The 23,189-nt window shown below is 45.4% G+C and overlaps 3 long non-coding RNA genes across 4 annotated transcripts in view; 1 reads left to right on the forward strand and 2 right to left on the reverse strand.

The window, feature by feature from the left end:
• Nucleotides 1-752: 752 nt before the first annotated feature.
• Nucleotides 753-6,247, reverse strand: LOC115287891. Its single transcript, XR_003906703.1, has 3 exons — nt 6,064-6,247; nt 4,219-4,459; nt 753-1,580 (listed from the first exon to the last, which is right to left on the reverse strand). It is a non-coding gene; the product is annotated as an uncharacterized LOC115287891 (long non-coding RNA).
• Nucleotides 6,248-6,470: 223 nt separating this feature from the next.
• The window catches only part of LOC115287890, a 65,766-nt gene continuing 49,047 nt past the window's right edge, over nt 6,471-23,189 (forward strand). Inside the window, exons 1-2 of one of the 2 annotated variants that reach the window (XR_003906702.1) lie at nt 6,471-6,564; nt 10,899-11,043. This is a non-coding gene — a long non-coding RNA (uncharacterized LOC115287890). The remainder of the gene's footprint in view (nt 6,565-10,898; nt 11,044-23,189) is intronic. The other variant, XR_003906701.1, reaches the window with a different exon arrangement.
• Nucleotides 13,877-17,522, reverse strand: LOC115287892. The gene is made up of 4 exons (XR_003906704.1): nt 17,052-17,522; nt 16,656-16,708; nt 14,597-14,832; nt 13,877-14,023 (listed from the first exon to the last, which is right to left on the reverse strand). It is a non-coding gene; the product is annotated as an uncharacterized LOC115287892 (long non-coding RNA).

The raw sequence follows: 23,189 nt of genomic DNA on the forward strand, positions 1-23,189 counted from the left end.
GGCCATTGAACAGAATTAAGGTATTTAACTGCACTGGGGACCAAGCCTATAACCTTGACCTCACTGGGCTGGGCTGCAGGCTGTCTGTACAGCATATATGCTCCAAGAGTTAGGAATCTTTTCTAGTTCCAGTCATCTCCATGGGAACAGCGTGACCCCTCTGAAGCAGATAGATGCCTATCATTTTTCTTCATTCGGTCTCTTGGAGTCAGGGATGAGGCAATGATGTGGAGGGTACACCATGCATTTGGCTGAATCCCAATTTGCAGGATTGGATTTTACCTCCCTGGGCTCTTCCCGCGATTCTTCTTGGATCGAGTGTCCTTGGCTTCCTGTCCTACACTGCTAGAGGGTGAGTGTGGGCAGCTGTGAAACATCTGCCACTGCATTCCACCTTCATTAGAGAGGTGGACAGAGTGATATATGTGTGAATTTTTCCAACGGCGTGTGTGTTTGTGAGCAGTTGTATAAAATTTCATGTGTAAGGCCCTTTCTGGAGTTTTAGGGATGAAGAGCTGCATGGAGTTGACACTATCGTTATTACAGCGAGACCCTCATAATACTTTGGCAGATCTAATGTTTCCCAGGCATATAACGTTTTTCATTTAAGGAGGCAGCCTAGAGCACATTCCAGCATGAAAGATTTTCCTTTCTGGATGGTGGTTTCCTCCTCCAAGTTCTTAGGAAAACGTTGCCACATTTTTCACCCAAATCATTGACTTCCTGGAAAAGAATGTATAGAGAGCTTTTACAAAGATTTGATTTTTATTAATTCTTTCTAATTCTTTCCAGAAAACAGATCGCTGCTCAAAGCAACTCTATGGGGTGTAGAACCCTAGTGGAAAGGTCCTGAGCGCCGGACCGAGGGTGCTCAGTTCCTGCTTCGTGGTGGTGCTGGTGGTACACTGAGGGCTTTGGAGCTCAGGGCCAGAGTGAAGAATGTGTCTTCAGCAGACATGGTTTGAATTTTGGTTCCATCTGTTCCTTGTTGTGTGTCCTTGGGCATCTAATCTCATCCCTGAGAGCAGGACCATTGTCCTTGCTCTATAGGATCAAATAAAATAGTATATACATCAGTGGCTCACAACTGGGACCATCTGGCTCCTCAGGAGACATTCAGCAGTGTTTGGAGACATTCTTGGTTGTCACAGCTGGTGTGTGTGTGTGTGTGTGTGTGTGTGTGTGTGTGTGTGCACGTGCACACATGTGCATGTGTGTGTGCCTGGCATCTAGTGGACAGAGGCCAAGAGATGCTGCATCCTATGGTGCACAAGATAACCCCCCCACAACAAAGAACCTATGGGCCCAAATTTCCAATATTGTCAACGTTGGGAAATCTTGGTTCCCATGAGCACATGGGGCAGGACTGTCACTTAGCAGATGTTTTCTCCTCCCCTCTTTACTTTGATCTATAATTTCTTCCCCAAGCCTCCCCCTTGATGAGGCCTCTTTGGAATTTTAGATGTTTCCTTGGTTTGTTCGCTCTCTCTTCTTCATAAGTGCCTATTTTAGATCTCTTCACTCATGTCAAAACTCACATCTCACCAGCTCTTTCCTCTCACTCTCAGCAGACAACGGACCTGCAAAGAAAATACATTTAATGATAATTCATTCACCTGTCTGCTCCCAACCCTGCTTCTGATGCAGATACCTTATTTCCAAACTAAAGCCCACCCCTTTCTTCTTTGCCATCGGAGTCTTGATTTTGCCTGGGTGCAGATGCCTTCATCTCAGGAAAGTGGGTTCAGCGCTGGCCTGGGGATAACTCTTAACTCCCACTTTTAGGTAATATGATGTACCTAGAAGTTTTTGGAGGGATTCTATAGTATATTTTCCTTTCTATAAAGAAAGGGTTTGTGAGGAGAAACTCTGCCCCTCCCCAGTCTATGCATCCTGACTATGAATCATCATGTAAGGATATAATGCTTGGAGTTGCTGCAACCCTTTTGCAACCATGAGGCAAACGTGAAGCAAATCACCAGGCTTGTTAGTTCTGAGCCCCAGCACTGTTGAGCTGCCTCACTGATGATAGTGAAAAGCTCCCTCCTGGCTTGTAAAATTTGAGTCAAGTCACAGTCCTAGAGGATTTACTGTTACTTGAGCCCAGAAGATATTTCCAACTGATATAGCATCTTATCCTATTTTTTTCCAGTGAAATACCTCCTGGATCCAGTTTCCATCCATTTCCTTAAGACTCTTCTATCATCATTTCCTTCCTGTCTTCTATATGTTTTTTAACCTTTTCTTCCTATTGGCTTTTTCTATGAATATTAAAACATGCTGGAAACTCTCCCAACTTACACAAAAAATCATTCCCAATACCCTCCTTATCCTCATTCCTGTCCAAGTACTTCCCTCTTAGCTGTCATTGTAAGTTCCTGGTAAGTTTTGCCTGCACTTGCTGTCTCCTCCCCTACCACCTGCCACCTGCCTCTCAATGCTGGCAATCTGGATTCCTCTGGAATGTGCCCAGTCACTAAGACTTCCACTTTGACCTTTCCAATAAATACTTCTAAAATTTTTTTAAATGTTTTTTATTTATTTTTGAGAGACAGAGAGAGACAGCGCGAGCAGGGGCGGGTCAGAGAGAGAGAGGGAGTTGCAGAATCTGAAGCAGGCTCAAGGCTCCGAGCTAGCTGTCATAACAGAGCTCGACGTGGGGCTTGAACCCACAAACAGTAAGACCATGACCTGAGCCAAAGTCAGAACCTTAACCAACTGAGCCAGCTGGGCGCCCCCAATAAATACTTCTAAAGTCTTATCTCATCAAGACAACACCTTCTCCTTTCCTGGCTTCTGTCTCACTGCACTCTCTGTGGGGCTGTCTCCCGCTTCTTCAGCTGACTGTCAGTCTCCTACATTGAGTCCCTGCTCCTACCCACTGCTCAGGGGGTTCTCTATCAGCTCCTCTCCTCTCTTTGCTCCTACTCTCTGGAAAGTTTTGTCAACAGCTCAGAAGCCACTTGTCATCCAGATACTCCCAAACTTGTATCTCCAATCTAGAACTTCTCTATTTGGGATCCACATATTCATCTGTTCTTGGACAACTACACTTGGATATGTCCCAAGAACTTCAATCTTGACATACCCCAAATTACTTTGGGGATCTCCCCTCAATACCTCCACTGTTTTGCCAGTCACTGGCACCACCTTTACCTAACTGCCTAAGACAGACACCTCGGGACCACTGCTAATATCTTTCTTTTGTCAACTGTCCTCCAGTCTTTCACGAATGCTGTGAGTCATATGCTCTAAACCTCTCTCTGCTTCCCATGGTCTCCTACAATATTTCCCTTAGTTAATTTCCTGCAACTCTTTCTTGGACTGTCTTCCCATCTCTGTCTTGCCCTGCTCCAACCCATTCTGCTTTCTAAAGTGCAAATCTGATTGTGTGTGTCACTCTCCTGCTTAAAATTCTACGTTGGTTTGTATGCTATGGCCCAATTTCATTACCATGATTTATGAGGCTCTGTCTTCTAGTCACTTCTTCCTGTATACTCTCTGAGAAAGTACAGGCCCCAGCCTACAGGAAGTTTCTAGAAACTTCCACCCCCACCTCCTCCTCTTCTAGAAACTTCCACCCTCACCTCTTCTTTCCCACCCCACCCCAGCCTGGATGACTCTACTTGTCTCTGAAAGCTGCCACTTGATTTTAACACACGTGCTTGGATTAGGAGCCACTCCCATGTTACCCCTACGGCCATCTTGGAGCCCTGAGCCCACTAAACTCAAACCGATTCTTTGTGTCTGTATCCCTGTTAAACTGTAAGCTCCTTGAGTGCAGGCCTTATGGCTGACTTGTTCACCATTTGCAGGTGCTCATTGAATGTGTGTGGTGACAAGAATAATAAGGTGAACAAGCAGTTACGGACATGTCAAGGCTCCTCCTTTGTACCACACGGGTGACCTCTCCCTCGCTTTCCCTCCTTTTCTACATCTCTCTTCTGACCCCTCTTCCAACCCATCACCTTCTAAAGTCCACATACAGTTTCTGCCCACATTCAGGTTTATAATCTTATCAAGTTTCCCTTAATCCTCAGGACAACTGTAGGACAGCATTATTATTTCCATTGTAGAGATAAGGTTGAGAGAGGTGAAGTATACTTCCAAAGGTCACATGGTTGAAAGTGGCAATGCCCGGATTCACATGCTTCAAGCCCTGTACTCATCCCACTACAGTAATCTTGCACCCCTGTCTTAGAGGGGTGTTTCACTCACAGTGTTGTTTAGCTGTTCAGGGGAATTCATTGTTTATTGCTATCCTGAGTGTTGAGAACATGGAACTGGTGATTTTATGACTAGTGTGTTCTCCGGAAATACTTGATTGGTTAGCTGACAATTCCAACTTAGAGCTGCATGCAGGCTCTGGGCAGAGGGGGCAGGCAAGAAAGGGGTGTTCTTTAGGGCTGGTGCCAGGGCTCCATCCTTCATTCTTGTCTCTCATTTCAAACTCCGTCACCTGCACAAAATGAGAGCATGATAAAAGTGAGTTCCCTCTGGCTCTAAAGAACTTTGATGAAATCCCTGTGAGCACCCACCAAAAGACCTGGTTTCCTGAAATGAGCGTGGCTTCAAAAGTTAGCTTCCAACTTTGTGTTTCTGAAGCTTCTGTCATGATTAGGGGCCCTGTGAACAAAGCCCAGGGACTCTTACGCATAGCAAGTGGTGGCCCTGTCAGTGTCCTGGGGGTCCCAGAGAACATCTCCAACATTTGGATTCTACGAGATCCCCTTGAGAAAGGTAATAGCACCCTATTTGTCATCACTATCTTCCGAGAAAAAGCTACGTTGTCTTTCTCCTCAGTATCTGTTTGTCCATTTATTTATTCATTCAACATATATATTTGAAAACCAATGCAAAGCTTTGCATAATCCACTGGGAATACAGATCACAAAAGATTACAATGGCTGTAAAGATTCTGGGGGTGGAGTGTTAGGAAAGGCTCTGTGTGGGAAGTGCTCTGGCAGGCCCCGGAAGGGGTAGGAGAGAAACCTAAGCCTCAGTCTCTACCTTTCAGAAACTTAAAATTAAGTTAAAAGGACAAGGCAGCTTCCTATGATATGGTTAAGAAATACTGTTGAGCGGTTGCTATTAAGTATACAAGTGAATGAAATAGATTTTAAATGTTAACGAATTCCTGTAAGGTGGGATCATTGGATTTAAGGGAGCTGGGAAATGGGAAAGATTTCAGTTTGAAGAGAAGGCTCAAGATGAGAGCCTCACAACCTTAGGTTACCTCCTGACGAAGTGAGTTCCCCATCAGTAGAGGTATTCAAGCAGGTTCACTTAATGGGTAAGCTTAGATGGTCAGAGGAGGTGACAGAACTTATACACAGGGGAGACCCGTGCATTCTGAACTTCAACGGGTCAAATACCTCTCATGATTTTTGCTATATCTCAACTCCAACTGTGTTATTTAGTAACTGTTTTAATTGAAGAGATATATTTAAATTTTATTTATTTATTTTTGAGAGACAGAGCATGAACAGGGGAGGGACCGAGGGAGAAAGAGGCACAGAATCTGAAGACAGGCTCCAAGCTCTGTACTAGCGGTCAGCATAGAGCCCGACATGGGGCTCGAACCCACTAACTGCAAGATTATGACTTGAGCCAAAGTCGGACGCTCAACTGACTGAGCCACCCAGGTGCCCCTGAAGAGATATATTTAAAAGGAAGCTAGTGAAGATCTACATTTATTTTATAAATTACCTCCCACATTTATGAAGCAAAAGTGGAAAGATGTAAAAGTGTGATGGATCCTATCACTCATGTAAAAGATATACATATGTGTGTATATTATATATACTATATGTAAATTATACATAAACCATATAGCATATACATATTATATACTATATAAACACACTACATACATTATATATAAACTATTATATGTATATATAATACACACACACACACCACCCATAAACTAGAAAACATAAAATAAGCTGGTAATACTGATTGCCTCTGGAGAAGGACATTGACAGACTAGAGCACATATTACACATTCAAAGAAAAGAAATGAATGGGGATCATTTAAAAAAGCAATGTCAATTATGTTACCATTTTGTACACTGGAAAGTTGCTATATATCACAGAAAGAAGACTTGAGTAGTAAACACCAAGAGGCTGCCTTTCTTTCTTTAACTATATTTTCTTAAATTTCTCCAGGGAACATACACCTGGCTTTTGATTTGAAAACTGTGGTAAATGGCACTGTTGGATAAGATCGGATAAAGCAGACAGATATAACAGTGGGGAGGAAGAGGCAGCAAGAGCTACTCTAACACTTGGAGACTAGAGGTGAGCAAACCATGGCCGTTAAGGATACTCGTGATCCAACAGAGAGCTCCTACCTGATTGGGCAATCCAACAGTGAGCGTCTGCCTCATTGAGTGATCCAATAGAGAGCTTCCGCGTGATTGCGTAATCCAACAGAGGGTTTCCGCCTAATTGCGTGATCCATCAGAAAGAGTCAGCCTATCGGAAAGGTTGCACCGGGCACTGGGTGAGAAGGGTTCAAGCACGGCATCAGAGACTAACTTCGATGTCCTACAGTGAAAGGTTGTGGGGTAGGGAGTGGCTTTGGCTGGAGAAGAGTCTGGGGGCTGGGAGCACAGTAGTGAGAAGGGAGTGGGGAGGCTGGAGGAGACACAAGGCAAAGAGTCCAGATTGAGGCAAGGTGGTGGTGACAGGGTGCCAAGAAGTTGTGAGAGCCACTGAGTACCACAGTTCTAGGGGTTACCTTTCAGTTTGCTGTTATATACACAACCTGAGTAGCTGGCCACGGTACTCCTGGTTGAGGCTCAAGAGAGGTGCTGGCTGGGGAGAGAGAAGGCTTAAGGGTGACCCAGAAATAAAGGTGGGAATGGGCAGGGAGGAAGAAGGGGCTGAAGAAGGGTCTTGCATTGGGGTGAGCTGGGGCTTAGATAATGAGGGGGGCCGGTGGCCAGCCTGGGAACATCTGGCTTGAGCAAGCTTGTGTCGCAATTACAGAGGTCATGTGGGCTGTCTTCCTTTTATTTATTTATTTGCTTTTATTTTTATTTTAGAGAGAGACCTGCAAGTAGGGGAAAGGGGCAGAGGGAGAGAGAGAGAAAATCTTAAGCAAGTTCCATGCTCAGTGCAGAGCCTGACACTGGACTCAATCCTATGATCCTGGGATCATGACCTGAGCTAAAATCAAGTCAGTCAACTTAACCAACTGTGCCACCTGGGCGCCCCTGTGGCCTGTCTTCCTGATGAACACAGGAAGATATGTGGAAAGCGACCATGGGGTGCTGGCTGGTCAGCACCTGGGAAATGAGGTCACTGTTGCCTGCATATCACTTATCCTTTCAGTTCCAGCGGTAGTGGGTGCACCACACTGTAGGGAATCCTGGCTGGGGTGCAGCCCTTCTGCCCTGCCCCAGATGACTGAAAATTTCAGTTAATATAAGGCATTGCTTTCAGATAGCCTTATCAGTCTCCTTGGAAATGAAGTTAAAGCCTCTTAGAAACCCTAAAATTTAAGGTTCTGGAAACATTCTTGACTGTGGTTCTGGAAACCCAACCCTGTATTTATCTCTCTGTTTGGGAATCCATGAGAGATGGGTGTTTTCATCTTCCTTTCAGACAAGACAACAGGAAGACACATTTTCCTTTTTCCTAATTTCCTTTCGAAGAAAATGACATTTGCCTATACAGTTCTATTTTTTCTTTTGGTTTTTAATTATAAAAAGCTTCTAGCAGCTGATTTATTATATAGGGAACAAATTGTGTCTTTGAGACCCACTGCACTGTAATTACTTGAGTTAGCACTGAAGGTATCTATGCAGGGGCCAGCAGTCAATTTTGACTCAGAATAGATAATACGGGGACTGCTATTAAGTTTAATGTAGATTAATGTGAGTTGCTTCCCTTTTCACGTATGTATGCAGGTACCAATAATTAAGATTAATTTCCACTAGATAGAATGGCCTTCATTGTGCACAGTGCCAGAAAATGCTCCTTTAATAGCTGTTAATTGGATATATTTGCTTTGATGGTGAAATCCTGATTAGTCTTGTTACCCTGAAAACTCCCCTCCTTGCTCCCCCCACTCTCGCCCACTCTTGAGGAGAAAAAGAGATTGAAGATAGCAGAGTCAGAGCTTTGGAGGTGATGAACTCCTTTGTGTCACCCATCCAGAAGCACTCCATGCGCCTTGTTTTCAAGAGAATCGATCCAAGCTGCTTCCACTTACTGAGTGCCTACTAAGTGCTAGGCACTCTATTTCCATGTATATTCTTAAGGATAACACCATGAGGTGGAAATGACTACCTTGTTGATACACATGAAGAACTTGAGATTCCACCATGTTAAGGCAATTGCATTGCTTCACATGCCCTGGAAGTGATAGAATGGGGATTCCAGTCTGGCTACCTTCTGATTAAACACACAAGGATTTCAAAAATTGTCAAGGTGGACTATTATATTATCAGCACCGTTTCCTTTCCATTTTCCCATTGCTACGATGGCCTTAGAGCCTACACAGAAGTACCATCTCCCCTCCCTTCTCTGTTTCTCTTCACTTTTATTTTTCCTTTGCCTTGTATTGCAGTGGTTCAAAGCCAAATAGAAAGAAAACAGAACCCCTCAGAGATGGTCAGAAGCAATGGGCCAAAGCCCTTTTATTTCTTCAACAGTTTTCAAAGGCAAAGCTGTGTAAGCGTTCTAGAAAGATGTCTGCCTTCTCCTTAGCAATAACCCCCTCTCCATCCCCCTTCTCCCGTGGGGGCTTCCTTCCTTATATTTTCATGGTTTTCACATGGCATAGGCACTCTTACAAAAAGCAAAACTTTCCAGCTAGCAGTTACCCATAACCAACCTTTTCTGGCTAACACTCCTGGTATTGGGTGCAGGGACCTCCAGGAGGAGGAGACAAGGCTCCTAGGTGAACTTGGTCTCTCTTAATTTTCCTCGGGTTTGATGGAGTCTCTAGAAGACCTGAAATGTGATTTGGGGTGCCTGGAGAGGTACGATTTGAGGTGCCCCATTGGCTGGTCTTGTGTGTTTTCACGGAATGTACTTTGCTGGCTAGGAGAGCTGCACTGAAATCTTGTCTCTGCCATGGATGAGCTGGGTGATCTTGGTCAGCTTAGCTGCTCTGAGCCTTTCCTTTCCTCCTTAGAGCACCTGATTCCCAGGGTTGTGTTTTTAGTGCTTGTTTTTGTTTTGTTTTGTTTTGTTTTTTCAGAAAAAAATGGAGATAATATGTGTTAAGTATTGCACTTAATGCAGGGTTTGGCACATTCAATGAATGTCATTTTCCTTTCCATTTCTGGAGATTGTGGCCCTCCTGATGTATTTAAGGAGAAGCAACAAACTTTATGACATGTTTCCTGGGGGAGCTGAATATACAGTGATACCAACGGGCAGGAAAAAATACCCCCTGGGCTCCTTTGGGGGAAATCATTCAAATCCCTCCTCTCTAAAATGAGAAAATTGGGTTCGGTCAGTGGAATGCCACTGGCGTTTTGAATGGGCAATTCGTCACTGCATGGGACTGTCTCATACCTTAGAGCACAGTTAGCACAACCTGCCCTATCCACTAATTGTCTAGAGCACCCTCAGCACTGCAACAGCTCACGGTCACACTTTTGAGTGTCCCCAGGGAGATACTGTGTGCCCCGCTCCTGCTGAGACCCCCTGGCTGAGTTTCCCAGGTTCTACAATTCCTCTGTGGCTTCCTGGAGCCCTCTCACCAGAGTGTGGTTGCCCCAGAGTCTGGCTAGCCTTCCTGGAAACAGCCTCTGATGGTGTGAGATCAGCAATGGTCAAGAACCTTCTGTGGAGCTAGAAGTCCCTTGCTCAAGACGGTTCTAGCCACCCACCTTCTGTCCCCAGTGCTGGTAGTGGATAGCAACCGTACTCCTAGATTGTCACCTGGCACGTGCTGGCCAAACAGCCTTATGGTCAGGAAGAGGTGGAACACACTGACCTCTGGGTTATACTCTCCCCTCGTGGCTGTAAGTTGAAAGGGGCAGTTGAAGTTTTGTGTTCCTTCTGCAAGGGCCTTAAAGGCTGACTGGCCCCTTTGATGAAGAGTTGAAAGTGAAGTTAGAAAAAATATAACCGACGTTTAGATAACAGGACACAATTTGGGGAGTAAGTTAAGCAGATTATTTAATAACTATAAAAGTTTGTAATTGAACCTAGCTTTTGCTTTCAGAACTCTCTGCAAATCCCGTATAGCTGCAAAGTGAATATTTTAGACAGAAGTACGGCCTGATGTTTGACGGCCCCGGCTAGGGAATCCAGCATGGGTTTGAATTCCAGTCTGTCATTTATTAGCAGTGTGAGATCATGTGAATTACTAAATCCCTTACAGCCTCAGTTTCTTACTAAAATTGGGGAAAAAGAAATCTTTCTTGCAGAAAGTTGCTGTGATAACTAATGAAACCATGTCACAGAGCAACCAATGCAATGCCTGGCGCATGGTAGGTTTGCAATTAGTAGTGCTGGGACTAGGATAATGCCATGATTGCTCATGAAAATGCACAAACCTTAAGCCCAAAGAATGGGCTTAAATTAGAGCAAGATGGGATGAAGTCAGCTCTGGAAAAAAAATTTTTTTGAATGTATATATTGTTTCATTTCAGGACAAAGGGTAGGAGAATGTCTGGAATTTCTGGAAATCTTTAGGGATATATGATCTTTTCCATCAGAAGTTGTTCCTCAATGGCTTTGCCCAACAGAGGGAGAGTTAGTGGTTTTCAAGCCTCAGACTGTTCAGATGGCTGTGTCCTCACTGCCACGGCACGTCTGGTGGGTGCACGTATGTGCCTGGCGAGTGTGCGTGGGTCTTGCTGGCGTCTCTGTGAGTATGGCTCCGCCACTCCCTGGTCAAGGATGCATTTGTGCAATTTTTCCCACAGACCTGACTTTTAATAGGAACCATTGCAGAGGTTCATCTTCCTAAGAAGGCCACGCTAAGAGAAGGAATTAGGATACTATGCTCACGTTTGGCTAGAGATGCTGGATTCAGAGATCTGCACACAGAGAGAGAACCTAGCAGCAAAGGTGAGCATCCAAGATGGGACCATTCATGACACATTAGCAAGGAGTGGGAACTGAGTGGGGTCCACGTGATTAACCTCAGTATGACATGAGGAATCATACGCCTGAGCCACAGGGCAGAGCAAAGAACTGGTGGCTTATGTAATGGCTGCTATGGCTTGAATGACCTGGACAGACCATGAGAGGTCAGTGGGGCTTTCTTAGGAATGCTCAGTATAGAATGGTTTAATGTCATTCCGTGATTCTGGAATTGAAAGGCAATGACATACCCGAGGCCCTGGCATTGACATTAGCCTGCCCACCTGGGGCTTCTGTTGATGCCTGGGATCAGGGTGGTAGGGGGGACACAGCTGGTTCAACAAAGTCTGAAGTGGTACTGCTGTTAGGGCCAGGGTTTCCTGCCTTACATTATTAAGGGACATTGTTCAGAGCCTGGCATTCCTGGTTTGACTGGGATATTCGTGATGGAAGGAAAGACAGGTAGATAAAAGGAACAAAGAAGAAAGGAAGAAATGGATGGGAAAACCTGAAGTATAACATTGACTCGGAAGTGTTCTGAGTTTTGTGCTCAAGAATGGAACTTCCAAGACAGAGAAAACCCTGTGAGTGACAAGAACCAAGGAAGATTCATAAAAGAACATGGGGGAAAAAAAAGAATTCTTCATTTCATTCAATGTGAGCCAGGGTGGACTCACAGCTAACATCAAAAGACATGAGTAAAGCTAACTTGGCAGTCACAGAGCTCTTGGATTTTAGTCCAGCAATCAAAATGCGTCAAGAAGGTACTTTTAACCCAAATTAAAAGGGACATTTCTTTTCATTCTATTAAATTATTATACAAAAAGCGAGGTGGTTATGGGTTGGAATTATTACTGGGACTAATGGACGGGATTTACACCGAAGCAGGTTTAGCAGGAAATTTACTGTTTTAAAAGGCTGTCCACAGGCACCTGGGAGGCTCAGTTGGTTGAGTGTCCGACTCTTGATTTCAGCTGAGATCATGATCCCAGAATCATGTGATCCAACCCCACATTGGGCTCTGCGCTGAGCGTGGGGCCTGCTTAAGATTCTTTCTGCCCCTTTCCCTTCCTCATGCAAATGCTCTATCCCTAAAACAAATAAAAATTAAACAAATTTTAAGAAAAAAGACCGTCCAGCGACGAGGCAGACCTCTTTGCAACATGTTGAGCTCCTGGTCCTTGAAAATGAACTGTCAGACAGGTGGTGAAAGCAGTTCTGGCATGGGGTCAACAGTTGTACCAAAGACCTCTTAATTCTAATTTCAATTCCTAGGTTTTATGTTTCTAGAATCGAGAAGAAATTGGATAACTTCTTATGTGGTGGATGCCATTCTAAGTTTTTATGCAGAAGGAAATACAGGGGAATACAAATGTGAAGTGTAACGTCAGGAAGCAAGGAAGGGGAGAAAGGGACGGGGGATGCCAACTAACAAGGGCTAAGACTTGTGCTAAAGTTTACCTCGTGTCATTGAGTCCTTGCAATCGTCCTATGAGGTACTATGAGGTACGTGTGATTAGCCTCTATTAGATGAGGAAAAGAGAGGGTAAGTGCTTATCTGAGGTGACATAGTTAATTAGCAGCACAGATGGGTTCTTTCCTAGTCTTTCTGAAGCTCTGTCTGCCAAGTCCTACGCTTCTTAAAAGGGCCTTTCCTGGAATTTCCCCAGAGGCTGTGGTCCGGCTCGGCTCTGGCCAGATGGCCCCGGGTCTGAAAAGGAATGCTTCTCTTGCAGCAGGGTGTGTGGTGGCTAGTGAATTGGTGTGGATGTGCGAATGCCTTGGAGGCTTTCCCCTTTACTCAGCTGATTGGTACAGACAAGTCTCTCCCAACTGTCCCGGCAACAAACATATCACCCAAAAAATAGTAATTGAATAACACTATCACTTATAGTTTTTCAGTATAGTTGTTTTAACTTGGAAATTATGAAGTAAGATCCTCATCCCAGATCCAGCTTTTATTCTTTCTGAGGCTTAGTTACTTTATTTTAAAAGGAAGAGAGGGGCGCCTGGGTGGCTCAGTTGGTTAAACAGCTGACTTCAGTTCAGGTCATGATCTCAGGGTTTGTGGGTTCAAGCTCCATGTTGGGCTCTGCGCTGACAGCTCAGAGCCTGGAACCTGCTTCAGATTCTGGGTGTCCCTCTCTTTGCCCCTCCCCAGCTTGCACTCTGTCTCTGTCTCTCTCAAAAATAAAATTTAAAATGTTTAAAAAAATTTTTTTTAAATAAAAAATATAAAAGGAAGAGAAAGAGGGAAAACTAAGTTATCTCTAAAGTCAAATGAAAAATATTTATGATATAATTTATAACAATTATATATAAATTATATACATGCATATAAGTGTATGTAGGTATATATACACATATATAGGATTATGCTAACATTTAAATCAACATCTGCTTATCTGTACTTGTATCAGCTGCAGGGATATAGTTATCCAATCATCTAAAACAGGAAGATGGTTTAAAATTAATCATTTGGCCTTGGGGTACATTACTTAGTGATACTGCTGCGGATTTACTTAAAATAAGAACGAAAAGGCTTTATTTCCTAAGAGCACCCTAATTGGTTGGAAAAAGTATGTAGCCCAGGAGGACTGAAGGGAATTCACTTGAGTTGAAACAAAATCATCCCCAAAGTGATGGCCAATGGCCAAGAGCTGGCTGCAGTCACATTGGGCTCTTTGGGGTCAGACAGATCTGGCTCTGGGTCCTGACTGTCCCATTCCTTGGGTAGGGTAATCTTAGGCAGGTTATTTAACTTCTCTGAGCCTCAGTTTTCCCACTAGAAAGTGGGGAGAATGGTACTTACCTTGTAAAACTGCTGTGGGGAGACGCGGGGACCCTTTGTGCCCGGAACAGGTTGGTATGCCGCAAATGGCAGCCGTTGTTGTTGTGCAGGTTCTTAGGTCCACCCATGCTGCCCTCAAGGGCACAGTCATTGTTTCTCCTCTTGGTTGGCTTGCTGCACCAGAGTACAGAGAGGCATTTGTCAATCACTTGGGTGAGAGGCAAGATCATCTAGACTCATGGCTTTTAGCCATGCCCCTGCGGGTTCAAGTGCTCTCCCCCTGCCTCTGTGGATTGGTCCCCAGTCACCAGCCTCACCCTCCTCCCGCTGTTTCCCACCGCTCCAGCCAGGAGGGGGTTAAAACCAACATTTGCAGATAAAGAGGTAAACATATTTACATTCCTCTCTTCACACTTTATGCATATGTCATGCAGTGAATAGTTTTAGAGGTCTGTTTGTACTATCTCTCCAGAATTTTTACAGTCTGGAGGACACAAAATCTCTATAAAGTGACTTATTGAAATAGAAGCAGATTGGTAAAACCGTTTCCCTCTTATGAACTGTGAAGAATGATCCTCTAAATGAAATCAGGAAGGAACTGGACAGAATCTTGTTTAATGGTCTGACAAAATGAATCACAACGATTCCAGACATCCATCACTGCTAAAAGGGAACCACAAATGATCTGTGAACCACTATATATTGATTACCCATGTAGTACAAGTGTCGGATTTAATGTTCACACACCATAGAGAGGCGGCAGGGACAGATGGTGCCTTAACTCTTCTTTGATAGATTTTAATGGTGAAATATTGATTTCTATCTGGCCAAGGCCTGCTGTTAGGGGCCAAAGTCATTTGTTGGGTATTGCCGGACACCCAGTCGGCCCGGCGTAATCAATCATTTTTGGCAAGGCAGGTGAAAATCCAGAGAGAAGCACCTTGGAACCCAAACTGGAGCGTGATGTGTCTGAGTCCAGCCACCTAGAGAAGGGGAGAGAGAGAGAGAGGACTCTTGGAGATTGTGCTTGTAAAGAATTATTAATGATAAGACATGTTTACTGAGGAGAGTCACAGCGAATCAGAGCTGACATGAAATAGTCTGGGAGCCTCGTGGAGAAAATGAGCCTCTTGCTATGAGGGACTATATTTTATTTAAACATCCTTCTAAGGCTGAGAACTCAGGTAATCTGTTGTGTTACAAGCCACTGGCTGTTCTTGCCATCCAGAGAGATAACACTGAGGCGCTAATAGGAACACATCAATCACAATCAGGCTGCAATTCCAGTGGTGTCTCGTCCTCCCAGCTCCTCTTTAAGCTCCTTTAATAACGGTGATAACATAGTTCGGGGGCTGCTGAGAGGGGCTTTCCCCTCTGAGGGTCATATTCATAAAGCGGATAGCTTGCCAAGTCAGCATCCAGGGAGACGGGTCTATGCCGGACTTCCATGCAGGGAGAGAGGGAGGAGCATGGGCGAATGGGGCGGGTTGGAATCCAACAGGAGAATTTTCTGTCATCTGTGGGCCCTCTAGGTTCTGTGATGTCACTCTTACTTCCTTCTAAGAAAGGGGTGTGTGTGTGTGTGTGTGTGTGTGTGTGTGTGTGTGTGTGTGATTATCAAGGAACCAGACTCATTTTCTTGGGAAACTTACAAAATGGTCTTGAAGGCATTTCCCATTGGGAGGTGTCCACACACGTTTGGAGTGTAATGGCCTCATGGGAATAGGTTTATGGCTTCTCAGGAAGATTCTGGGAGGGAGATGTGTGAGGCAGGTGGGGACCCTGAGGGTTCCTCTCCACCTCTGATGCGCTGTATCAGTCTCTATCACCCCAAGGTCAACATCTGTTTGCTGATTTGACTTCCTCAAAGGCTATGAGCTACTGGAAGGTGGCATTTGGGTGTCTAATTAACTGTTATATCCTCAGTACTAATACATGAACTTGGGACTCACAGGATATTCAACTCGTGATTATGGCTGAACACACAAATGCAGGTGCTTGTGCTGAAAAGAAGTCACACTGCTTTGCACCCTTTGAGTATCCACATAAATATGTGTTGTGTGTGTGTGTCTGTAAATATACACATTCATGAAGGAATGTACTGGCCTTATAAAGACATGTAATATCATTTGTGTGACTTATTTTTACAAGACAGCATGGCTTCGTGGATGACAGCCAGACAGCCTGTATTCAAATCCTAGTCCCACCACTTACTGGAGGATCACTTTGGACGAGCTGCTTCATCTCTTTGTGCCTCAGTTACCTCATCTGTAAAGTGGGGACAATATACTTATGTTTTGAAGATTAAAGGAGTAAGAGAGAGGAAGCATTTTAGTAGTAGCTTGCATACAGGAAGCATAAATGTTATCAATTGTACATTTATGTTTAAGTTACATATTTAGCCATGGCATTGTATTCAAAATCTTTATGTGAACAAATACATACATGTTTATGGAAATACATAAGCCTTTATATGGTTGGTGTTAGGGATCCCAACTGATATTCAAGCCTGAACGGGGAGCAGTAAGTTTAATTTGGTAGTAGTTAGGTGGGGTGGGAGGTATTTTGATTCACTATAAATTCGTATACTCTCAAGCTATTTCATATCGGGGCTTCAGTGTGTTTATCTCCCCAAACCTGTCGCAAGGGTGTGAGTCTCTAACTAAACAAGTGTATATGTCGGTGCACACATACAAAGGCGCCGCAAGGCAGGATGGACCCAGCTTTGTGGACTGCCCCAGCGGTGCAACCTGCCCTCAGATGTGAGAGTGCAGGCAGCAGATCCCGCTTAGATTATCTTGCTTACCTAATGATTTTTGCTTCACTGCCTTGCTCGATTGTGTTCACCAGGACGGCAGGCTATTAAAATGTCAAGGCACATTGAATTGTTGTTATCCAGGAGAGAGACCTTTCCAATCAACCTGTGTTCTGGGGGTTGCATAAACTCGGAGAAAGCGATTGGAGAAAGGCTTTATGGCTTTTTTACATAGATGGGGGTGAGCAGGGAGGCTGGGAGAGGGCACTGGGAGGGGGAGGAGAGGTGGGACAGGATCCGGGTTTATGGCAGCTGGAGTGTGCTAATTAAAATGCCATCTCCTCAAACAGGTATTGGTGGCTCCTCGCCTTTGCATTTATGGGTAACTGCAATAGGGCCTTGCTGTGTGATGCTGTGGTTTAAAGGAAGGAGGGGGAGGTGACTCACGGTAGGCGGTGGGGGTGGGGCCGAGAGGCTGCACTGCTGAGAATCAGGGGTGGGACACATCGAGCAATATTGTAAGGCAGAAATTACGAGGAGTTCGTTTTATCCCTGGTTGGCAGGAAGGGCCAGAGAGAAACACAAAGGCTTCTTTGGCGCCGCACCGGTCCCAGCTCTGCAGAGGGCGACGCTCTCTGCACCCGGGGCGGTGGTGGCCGTGCCCAGGGTGACAGTTCTGAGCTGCGGGCTGGCCGCAGCCGTTACCCACGCGGCACCTCTGGCCCGGCCCTGCCTGCGCCAGCTGGGACGATCTGGAGACGTTCTTCTGTTCACGGCGTCATGTCTCATTTGGCCGAGGATTTATTTTCCTTTGGGGACTGAGGGGAGCAGGGGCAAAGGATGTTCCATAAAGTATCCAGAGATCGGAGGAGCCGCTGGGGCCCCGAGCAGAAACTCAGATTTCCCTGGCACGACTTTTCCCCTTTGTTCACATCAGCTCGCAAATATTTGGTGTTCCCAGGCCACGTCTGTTTCACTTTTGTTTCAAAGAGATGGCTTTGTTTTTGCGGGTGTGGGGCTCTGCGAGGCGCTCCGCGCGTCCCTCCCCCTTGCCCCGGGCGTCACCGCCACGAGCACCAACTCCGTCGCCGCTGGGTCACTAGGCGTCCCCGCCTTTGTCCCGCTGATCAGCTGCCCTGTGATTTGCCCGCGCCTGCGCGTACCCGCCACCCCGCCCGGTGCCCCGCCTCCATCCCAGTCTCCGCCCCGCCGTCTGTTTCAAGTTCGCGCCCTTCAGCTCAGCCGGGCCGGGCCCTCCCGAGCTCTCCACCCGAATCTCTGGTGTCAGGCGCAGCCCGGTTCTTTGGGGTTTCACGCAAAGTCGCGTTTCCCGCTTCCTTTCCTTCTGGCCTCTCTCTGCTCTGGCTGGCCACCTGCAGTATCTTTGTAAGGCTTTGTCTAACTCCCTCTCCGTGAGTCCTCCTCCTCATGGAGGATGGCAGGACTCCCCGAGGGGCTGTGGCCCACCAGACCTGCTTTGGACCTTTCCCCGCATCTTTTATCCAGAGGCAGCTTCTCCTTCACAGCAACACTGCCAGAAGTCTTTCCTCCTGTTCCCTCGGTCTCCCTCCCCAGTGGGGTGAGTGCATCTCTCCCCCATTCCAGTTCCCTGGGCTCCTTTATCTCTCATCGCTTCCTCAAGCTTTACTGAAAATGCCTTTTTACTTGTCTTGAGTCCCTACACAATTGGCAATTCATTCGTTTAATCAATAATTATTTATTGAGCATCTACTCTTCAATATTAACCTATTGTTAAGTATTGGGGATATAATGGGAAGAAAAAGACACAGCTCCTCCCACTGTGGCCTATGAAAGATTCTCTCCGGTTCAGGGACCATATTATACTTATTTCTGTAACCTGGAATGTACAGAGAGAGGCTCAACACATTCTGAATGGATGGATGAAAGAAAGAGTAAGCCCTTCCCCACCCTCCTGGGCAACCTCGCCAACATTTTCTGATTGCTGTTTTCATTATGCAAAGTGCAAGCTTCTTAGGACAATCCTGATGGAAGCCTTTACATTCTCAAGTTCTTGTAGACCCATTATCTCCTTGGGTCTCTGAAGCCACCCTGTGAATTGGCTTTGGTCCATTTCTAGCATTTCGTTTTATTAAGGCTCAGGGTGTACAATGTCAAAGGTCAAATGGCTCCTTGGTGTGGACCCCAGACCAGACTTGGCGTGGGGTGTCTGTATTGCTCGCCCAGCTCCTCATTCCAGCTCTGGATGACTCCATATGACACATGTCCCCGTTTCCTATGTTTTGCAACCAGAATCTCAGGAAAATGGTAAGAGAGGGACTAGGTGGATGTCCAGTTTCAATTTAATTCTCTTCCCGATTATTCTTGGGCCCTCCCTGACACAAAGTATTTTTCAAGAAAGAGGTTCATCTCATGGGTATTTAGGTATGATTCTCCCTCTTAGCTTCTACTTATCTGCTACTCTTGCCCCCAAAGATCTTTCTGAAGGATGGTAGGCTCAGCTCTGTCTGAACTGAATTTTGACCAGGAACTTGAGGCTGAGTGCTATGTATGCCCATCACCTGGGTCAGTTCATTTCTATGATTAGATTTGTCTAATTAATGTAATGAGGAGACCCCATGTACCTGGGCTGAGAGGGACAGACAGCCCCCCAGTGCTTCCTAGACACTCCGCTAATGGCCGCTTTGGCTCCATCTCAGTGACCTTAACCTCACCCATTTGTGGCTATTGAGACCCTGACAGTGTTGTTGAAGGCAGGACTTGTGGTCCGCAGGGTGCTGCCTTGAGCCAATACCCTGCCACGGGGTGCAGACATTGGGCATTGGAGGGGCTGAGTCACCAGCAGGGAAGCATGGCTCTGCCCCGTCTGTGGCTACTGCAGATAGCATGATCAGCTGGCTGCTTGGGTTTCATCCTCCTTGAGTTCCCAGGTCCCTGTTTGTAAAATGGGAATAATAAAGATCACCTCGCAACATTGGCCACGGGATTTAGTGAGATAGTGTCTGTAAATTGACCTCTTAATGTCTTGCTCAGAGTGCAGCCCCCTCCCCCCATGGATCTCCATCTGGTATACACACAGACACGTTCACACACATACACAACACGGTCACCAGCTTTGTCCCAGACGGGCTCCTCTTTGTTCTTTCATTTCCATCTCACCCTTTTCTGGTGTTCCTTTAGACTATTCCCTCCCTCCTGTATTTTTTCTCCTCTTCCTCCTTCTTTCTAATGTCCTCTCTTCATTTGGCTGCTTGGCCTTACTCTTTTCATGGAGTTTTCTCATTTGGGTTCTGCCCAGTGACAACGAGTCGTGGGGTCTGGGGCCAATCTCTTACCTCTTTGGGCAAGTGCTCCTCTTTCTTCAGGAGCTCCTGTCCCAGCAACATTATCCTCTTCTGGAGTCATTCATCTCATGCCTGTGTCCCCATCTGACTCCCCAGCCTCCTGAGTCAGGGACTCTGGCATAGGGAGCTAGCACATAGGGAAGACTTGCAAAGGGTTGGTGGAGGGAACGAAGGAAGGGAGAAATGAAGGAAGAAATGATGTTTTTTGTGATACAAGGTGGTCAGTCTTATGAACTCTGGGGGACACACCTGGCTACTACTAACCCCTCCCTACCTTTATGCAAATTCAGAAGAAGTGCTTCCTTCTTCCAGCCAGGGGAGTGGCCTGCTGAAAGGACTGGGGGTTAGATTTCAGACCTCCTTTGTGTCTTTGGCTGTGGGGCAGGTCACACTGCACAAGATGTGAGTTATGCCACCAAAGGAGTCAAGGAGGCATCTTCTGCTGCCCAGGCACTGGTCTGACTCACAGTGCCAGGTGACATGGCCCAGGCTACTGTTAAAGAAATCCCTGCCATTAGCCAGTTCCATGGTCGGTCATATATTCTCTTTCCCACAGAGCTACCGTGAGGCATGGGTAGCTCCATTCTAGTGTGACAGAGCTGCCATAGCCTACCTAGACATGTGATCATTTGCCAATGGCTGCTTCATGGTAGCAGAAGGAAAGAGTGGTTCATTGAATGACCTTTCTGCTTAAATACGATTGTGGCGAACGGCACTCATACAATAGCTTCTTTTATTAAGAGCCTAGTTAATGCTAGTGATTGCTAGTTAAAACTAGTGCAATGTGTTTTTGGTCTCCACAAAGCTCCATGGAGGGGGCAGAAATCTCCCCATTGCACAGACATGGAAATGAAGGTGCAGAGAACTTAGAGTTGGTAGACATTTTCAGTACTCTGCAATCTCTTCTCTCTAGGGATGGGATCTGAGCTCTGGGGTCTCTGATCCGAGGGTTCTGTTCAGTGATTGCCAGATGTCTTGGAAAGACCTAGCCCTTAGGTGGGAAAGAGTATCTCCGAGTTGGAGGGCGGATATGGCTCAAGGAACTGGCTAGGTTACAGCCTCATTTGGCCAGAGCCTGACCCATATCAAAACCACATGGTCACTCCTGCACTGGAAAATCGTGTCTTTTCTTCTTGCCAAAGAACAAGAAAAAAAAAAAAAAAAGAGAGAGAGAGAGAGAGAGAGATTAAAACTTTGAATTCCCAGAAGGCAACACACATTTGGAGGCACTTCTGCTAATATAACTTGCAGGAATATGAAACACTTTTGTCACTTTTTAGAAGCAGAGGAGGCAGGAAAAGGTCACATTTTCATCTCTTCAAGTTTCAATAATAAAGTGAAATTGTTTTTTTTTCTTAATCTCCTCTTTCAATAAGTCTCAATGCTCTCAAGTTACTAATTTTTCCATGACTTCCTGAAATTTCAAATCTCTCTCCTGTGCTGAGTTGGTATTTGCCCCAATCGCAGTCTGGCAAGTGCGTTTTTAGATAAAAAAAAATTCATGAGGAATGACAGCATTGTAGGGACTGGGGGTGGGGGTGGGGTGAGCATATTCCACAAATCTACACAGAAAACACATGAATGACCTGAGTTCAAAAGGCTGTCCTGCTCCTCAGGCAACAATTTCTCTATCTCTCTGAACCTTAGTGTTTGCATCTGTAAAATGACGTGCATCACAGTGACGCCTTGAGGAATAAATGAAATGACATGTGAAGGCATGGGACAAGAGCAGGCCCATCCTGGTCTCTCCCTAGAGGCTTACCACCTTTCCTCCCAGGCTTTCTAGCCACTTTGCTCACCACTGTCGCCTGCTTCAGTGCAAACTTGTGTGACTTAGCTCCGGGCAGCTGCTGGGGGTCCTGTACTGAATCATTCAGTTTTCATTTTGATTGGATTTTCTCCTCACCACAAATGGGATTCTATCCCGGATAAATCTGCTTTGTATCTCTCCCACCAACATGGGTGTCTTGGGTGTTGCATCAGGCTTTAAACTCACAACTCGCAGAGAATGGAGGCTCTGTCCCACTTTCTCTGTATCCCATGCAATATGACTGCTTGACACACTTGTCTTTGAACCACATTAAGACCAATGTAACCATTTGACAGAGGTAGTTTTACTTAGTGGTTATGAGTGGTGGAGGAAGATTCTGACACTAAGTACATACCTGTTGATGAATCACTTGGTCCCTCTGAGCTTCGGATTCCCATTGGTACAGTAGAGACAGGGTTAGTGTGGGGGTTACATGAAATCATAGATGTAAAGAGTGAGCCCTATGCCTGTAGAGAGTGTTTAGTAAACTATAGCTATTTGTGGTTGGTATTTTTTATTCTTTTATTTAATGTTTATTTTTGAGAGAAAGAGAGAGAGACAAGTATGAGTGGGAAAGGGGCAGAGAGAGAGGGAGACACAGAATCTGAAGCAGGATCCAGGATCTGAGCTGTCAGCACAGAGCCCAAAGCGGGGCTCAAACCCACAAACCATGAGATCATGACCTGACCCAAAGTTAGATGCTTATCCAACTGAGCCTCCAGGCACCCCAGTATTTGTATTCTTTTGTGTGAAACCTATCTATCTATCTATCTATCTATCTATCTTCTATCTATCTACTTACCTATCATCTACCTACCTACCTGTCTACCTGTCTACCTAATTATCTACCTATCTATCATCTATCATATCAAATATTCCTAGCGATTTTCATTATAATCTCTCAAGAAACCATTCTTCACAAAATAATGACTCCAAGACTGAATAAAAATTGTGCTGCAGCCACTCCAAGGACCATTATCATCTGTGCAGGTTATGGACTAAATGCAATTAAGTTGCTCACTCCACTCTTAAGAGAAATTGCTTTAAGCCACTCAAACTTAGGATTTTCACCTGTGCTTTGGAAAGCAAACAACATAGTCAAACATATTAATATACGCACATGTTTAATGAGCCTTAAAGAGTTAGTTCATACATGTAGCAATGATTTCAATTTTTAAAAACAAAGTAGCTGTTGTTCTTTCTAGAAATTCTCTTAACTGTCTTACTTCATTGGATCAAAGAATAATTCCAAGAAGCTCTTGTCTGTGTATTCTATAAATATTTGCTGAGTCACAGGATATGAAGAAGAGCAAGATATGGCCCTCAGAGAAGTCTCTGCTGGTGGAGAGACCAACATGAATCAATATCCTCATGCTCTGGTGGAAGTAGACAGAGAATGTTCTAGAGGCAGAGGGAAGGCTTTTCATTAGGCTTGAAAAGTGGTAGGGGAAG

This window comes from Suricata suricatta, chromosome 3 (genome assembly GCF_006229205.1).
Source record: "Suricata suricatta isolate VVHF042 chromosome 3, meerkat_22Aug2017_6uvM2_HiC, whole genome shotgun sequence".
Classification (NCBI taxonomy): Eukaryota; Metazoa; Chordata; class Mammalia; order Carnivora; family Herpestidae; genus Suricata; species Suricata suricatta.